Consider the following 6,000-nt stretch of genomic DNA (forward strand, 5'->3'; position numbering starts at 1 on the left):
AATTTTCATTTACTTCACATGTTTCGGTCAGTTTAATTCCACGTTAGTAAGTGATGGTGATAGTGGTGCAGGTCAGTTAGATTGTGTCAGAAATTGCCCTGAATAATCAGACTTGTGGTCTAGGTCATGCAATAACTCAGGCCCAGCAGTGGCTAGTCTGATATACCTATTTCCTTGAATAATCAGACTTGTGGTCTAGGTCATGCAATATCTCAGGCCCAGCAGTGGCTGGTTCTCTTTCTGACAGGACCAGTAGGATTCTATGAAGAGCTCTCATTAGGTGGGAAATGTTTGCATTTGTAGTAAATGTGTGTAGATGAGCAGGATGTCATTTAGGAATCAACAGCTTTGGAAAGTGACAGTACATTCAAAGCTAAATGTCCACATGAAGTACGGTTTTTCAGATAGCTGTGTTGGTCTAACTAATCATGATGTGTAGTACACGGGTTAATTTGGGGACAGGGAAGCAGAAGGTTGTGTGAGATGAGCTACATTGTTCAATCAAAAAGACTGTCTTTAAAATGTTCCACCATGTTGCTTCCCAGCTTTCTGTTGAAGTTATTCTGAAATGCCTTTAGAGACCAACTGTACTTTGTGTTTAGGATTTCTGCGTGATTGAACTTATTCAGCTAAGAACCCTCCAAGATCCAGAGGTAGTTTAGAATAGAACTGTTTGATTAAAAAATGAAAAATTATATTATTAATTTTTCTCTAACCATTAATCCAAAAACTGTACTGACAAGTTTTAGTATTACTATTAGATTAAAGCAGCCTAGTATCATCTCATTTATGCCTTAAGGGTTTTGAAGTGCAAGGGCTAATTGAATTTGTTTGAAACAGTAGAAATACAAACTCTGTGAATGATTGCTGTTATAAGGCAGCTGCTACCTTTCAGAGAATCATTATGTCTGTCTTAAATAGTTTTGAATAAAGAATTGCAAATCCACATTATACATCAGAATTATTTTTCTTCTGTTGATATTTTTGTATTGTGTATGCATGTAGTTTAAATAATTTAAATGGCATATTGAAAAATTAAGAGTATAAGTTTTAATCTTTTATGCAGTTTCTACATGTGCTAACAAGGCCCAGATCCTCAGAGATATTTATGCATCCAACCCTCACTGGTTTCAGTGGAAGTAAGGTGCTTAAAGTACCTTTAAAGATCCAGGCCTAGATATTTTAAGTGCAAATGATTTTGTCTTCAAGGAAAAAATCTATCAAATGTGACATTTCAAATTCAAAGGTGACAGAAAACCCTGAATGCTTACTAAGGGCTGGAACCAAGAAAGGGCTTACAGATTTAAAATCTCGCTATGCCAAAGCCAAGCTCTTGGGTGTCTGGCTCCCAGGTGGAGTTCAAAACCCAGATGCAGGTGTCGAAACTCTGTTCTTTGCTGGGGGATCCATGTGGCAAGAGCTAGCTCAACTGTTAGGCACCATATTTTAAGTTATTACTGAACGCACTCTGGTCAAACAGCCTCCTGTGCCTGTTTGAGAGAAGCCATCAGCCTTGGGCTGTTGCACCCTCCTTTCCCTTACTGTGATTCTCTCCTGGTGCTTGCACCATTGCAGCATTTTTTAAGTGAATACAGATGAAAGTCTGTAATAATAACAATATTTTTAAAAGGAGGCAAAAACCACACTAGGAGCAGGAAGCCGGGGGTGTGTTGGAAATCCTGTCTCTGTCTTGTTTAAGTAAGAACTGGGACTGTGAGAGAAGCCTTCCTGAACCTGTTGCTGATGTAGATAGCTGCTAGTCATTCCTCAAAGGAGCTAAGAAGCTCTCCACTGACAGTATTGGCAAGGTCGTCACCGACTGTAATGGTGACTGATGGAACACCGACTGTTCCTATCTCATGCATAAACATTTGATGGTCGCCCAAAATTGGTGAACTGACTACCATTCCAACAGCCAATCTGCTTGTTAAAACTGGACAAAATATGATATTCACTGCTCTGAAAACAAACCATGTCAGATTATGTGGCTTACTGGGGAGGGAGAGGAAGAGGAAAGGATGTGAGTGTATTTTCTGGTCCCTGTTTTCAGGACTGTTTGTTCATGTTCCACTTGCTGTTACAGGATATAAAACAAATAATCCCATAAGAAAGGATGAGAAAATGTTGTCTCCCAGGTGAAAGTCTAGTCACTTAATCCATAGAGTTTTCTCCTGTGCCCATTTTCCATCTGTCCTCACAAGCCTTGCAGTTGCATGACTTCAGTGAGAGGATTACAAGGCTCCCTCCCATCCCCAATAACTTGGCTGTTCCTCTGTGAGATCAGAGATGAGGGCTTGAACTTTGTCAGAATGAGGAGTGAATTCATTTCTCCACTCTTCTTGATGGATGCGCATCTGTTAACTAAAATACGAATCCCACATGTTAGGAGATGCACGGTCCTATCAGAAAATTTTATTCGAGCTCTGATCGTGCTGACTGAGTCAGACGCAAGTATCAGTTTCTAATTTCAGAGTCTGACACAGCTTATTTGGGAGGTAGGTTGGCAGACTGAGTCATGGTATACAACACCAAAGACCAAGGGGTTTCCACTAGGCTATCTTCAGGATTATGTGACTATAAAGGCAGGATTTTTGGGGTCCTGATGCATGCTGACATTCTCATGTCCTTGCTTTGGATCTAACCCTGAGAAGTTAGGTTTGCTTGTTTTGCCTTTTCCCTCTAACTTTTCCTAGAATCCAACATTTCAAGAAATTTGGGGGCTATGAAATAAACTGTGTTGCAGAAGCAAATAAGATTTAGACATCAGAAATGTTTCGATTGCCCTGAAAAAGCTGAACTTTGCACTTCAGTTCTTTCTGTTTACTGCAAAGTGTTCATATCCAGAAAAACATCACCTTGTATTATTTTAAGGGTTTTAATCAATTTATCCCCTTTAGGCTAACATAAATAAAAGCTCAGCCATTGGACAGGAAAAATACAGTTTTGTTCCTTTTGCTATATAACATCAAACATCTGCATAGCTTGGTAATCCAAGACAAGTTGCCTCACAGCATCCCTCAACAATTATCATTTCTGTTCAATTTTCAAATCAGTACATGCTTTGGGACTTATAGACTAAGTTGCTAAGTAGCAACATATGGCTCACTACTGTTCCTGTGATGTTGCTGCAAGCAAATAGCATAATTCTATACTTGAAATGATTTTTACAGAAAGCCAGTGCTGGAACTGAGCCAGAAGTGTAAGTATACAGTAAAAATTAATGATATTCTTTTAGACTGTCCCAAAAGGCTGTTTGGCAATGTTGTCTCTGTGTACATTTTATATATACATGTAAGTACTGTATTTTTGGTTATGATATATGTAGTACAGGACACTGAACTGCAGGCATCTCCTAAATGAGTTATGCCAGCCATATTAACAAACATACATAGTAAAACTACATGACATTTTCATTACTAATTGCACTTCGATCTGAAAATATTTATCATTTTAAAATAAAATTATGCCAACTGCTCTGCATTTCAAATTCGCACAAATATACTGTTTTCTCCCCACACCTATAATTGGAATCTCAGAGATGAATTGTTCTTCATGTAATTCCGCCTCCTGTAATTTGTGGGCCACGCACAGCACAGTATAAAATTATATTGTTTATTTTACATTTCCTCCTAGTCACAACACAAAATGTAATTCAGGACTCCGTTGCACAAAGCCTCAGCACTTTTGTAGCCTTCCTGAGGCCTGATAAAAGTTAAGGGTAGCTAATCCAGCTGCCAAATCCCCTGCACAATCCAAAGGGAGGAGAACTGGCCTGGAGCTGATGGTTTGGGGCAGTACCCCCATGGCCCCAATGGGAAGAAAAGAGACACCTGAGGCAGAGGAAGGAATACTGCTTGCACAGAGATGGTATTTTCCTCCCTCCCAGAGCTATGCCAGGCAGATCTGTATAAGATATGTATGCGTGGTCTTTGATACAGTGGGCACCATAGGTGTCAAAACTGTTTTGACCTATACAGCTCCGGGGTAAAACAGGATAGAATGACGTCCAACAGAGAGATTTTCCATGTTAATAGGAAAGTAAAGGATTCCCCTCCCTTTTGTTGCCATATGCACATGGTCATAGATATATCCCTAACTTCTTATTTCATGTTTATACCCTAATTTCTTAGAGTATTAATGGGATAGCTGTTACTCATGTGAAGCAGGGATGGATACATGCTACATAATAGCTACCCTCTCTTGCTCTGTATTGGTCCTTCCCTGTAGGCAGACTAGAATTTCAGGGTACTGTATTTATGCATTCCTGCCAGAAGATATGACTCCTCTCTTGTCGCTCCTCTAGAGCCCGAGTCAGCAGAGCAAGGCAGAAGCTGGCTGCCTTGGAAAGGATTGAGGAAAAGCAACGTTCTTAGATGGAGGACCACAAAGTGGTCCAGTGTAGTCCCATGGGTACATACTACCCTGAAGTCCAGGGGAATCCTACGCAAAAGCTGGAAAGCCTTTGCTCATTAGTTGAGAGGCTGCTCCGTGAGAGGGCAATGCCACCTGGTCAGTCTACGGGCTGACTGCAGTTCAGGGCTGTTTCAGACCATATTCCACCTCCCTCTTCCTGGTCCACCATCTTTTCATTTCAAAAACAGAGTATCACCAAAAGGATGTCCACCTCTCTCTCCTCCATTTCTCTGAAGTAGGCTATAGATGCCACTTTCAAAAAAATGGGATGTAGGTTTAAATGGCCTCAGGGAAAGAAAAACACTAGGCAGGTCTTTCGTATCCTGAATGGGTGGTTAAAGGTAGAGGTAATGTTACCCTACCTTTCCCTTTTGTGTAGAACATAATCTTTTAATATGTTTTGGGATCAGGCACAGAGTCGGGAAAGAATTGAGTCCCTGATAAAAATATATCAAGAGTTGCATTAACAAGGCTGTGTTTATGTACATAGATATGTATGTATAGAATCATAGAATGGTGTGGAAGGCACCTTTGAAGATTATCTAGTCCACCGCCCTGCCATGGGCAGGCACATCTTTCACTAGATCAGGTTGCTCAAAGACCCATCCAATCTGACCTTCAACACTTCCAGGGATGGGGCATCCACAGCTTCTCTGGGCCACCTGTTCCAGTGCCTCACCACCAGCATTGTAAAAAAATTCTTCCTTATATTCAATCTAAATCTACCCCCTTTCAGTTTAAAACTGTTGCCCCTTGTCCTGTCACTACAGGCCTTGGTAAAAAGTCTTTCTCCATCTTTCTTATAAGCCCTTTTTATATACTGAAAGGCTGCAATAAGGTCTCCCTGGAGTCTTCTCTTCTCCAGGCTGAACAACTCCAACTCTCTCAGCCTTTCTTCATCGGAGAGGTGTTCCATCCCTCTGATCATTTTTGTGGCCCTCCTCTGGACCCGCTCCAACAGGTCCATGTCTTTCCTGTGCTGAGGGCTCCAGGGCTGGATGCAGTACTCCAGGTGGAGTCTCACCAGAGCGGAGTAGAGGGGCAGAATCACCTCCCTCGACCTGCTGGCCACGCTTCTTTTGATGCATCCCAGGATATGGTTGGCCTTCTGGGCTGCAAGTGCACATTGCCGGGTCATGTCCAGCTTTTCATCCACCAGTGCCCTCAAGTCCTTCTCTGCAGGCATGTATTATATAAGTATGGATGAACGTCTTTAGCTTTAATGCAAAATGTATGCACAGGTACAGTGTATGTATTCAAGCATATTTTTAATTTTTTCTGTAATCAAATGCCTCAACTTTACCTTCCTTTATTCAAATTGATTGTAGTCAGATTATGTTCAGTAAGTATTGAACGTGTACTCCGACCATAAGAAGAAATGTATATGACCTACTTATCTCTGAAAAATGAGTTACTTAAACATGCCTTTACTTAATGCTTCTTTCATTTACTGCCTATTCTATAGCACATGCTGTAAAAACACTAAAGAGGGCAAAATCTTTTCCCTAAGGATCCTAAGCAAATATACCCATAATTACAGTTGTATAAACAAAAGTGTCCCTCTCCAGCCTTCAAAAATCATTAGCG

At 40.9% G+C, this 6,000-nt stretch overlaps 1 protein-coding gene across 1 annotated transcript in view; it reads left to right on the forward strand.

Annotated features, from left to right (window-relative positions):
* The window catches only part of TOX (thymocyte selection associated high mobility group box), a 226,640-nt gene that overhangs the window by 118,608 nt on the left and 102,032 nt on the right, over positions 1-6,000 (forward strand). The gene's annotated exons all lie outside the window — the stretch shown is intronic.

Source organism: Ciconia boyciana, chromosome 2, assembly GCF_034638445.1.
Source record: "Ciconia boyciana chromosome 2, ASM3463844v1, whole genome shotgun sequence".
NCBI lineage: Eukaryota > Metazoa > Chordata > Aves > Ciconiiformes > Ciconiidae > Ciconia > Ciconia boyciana.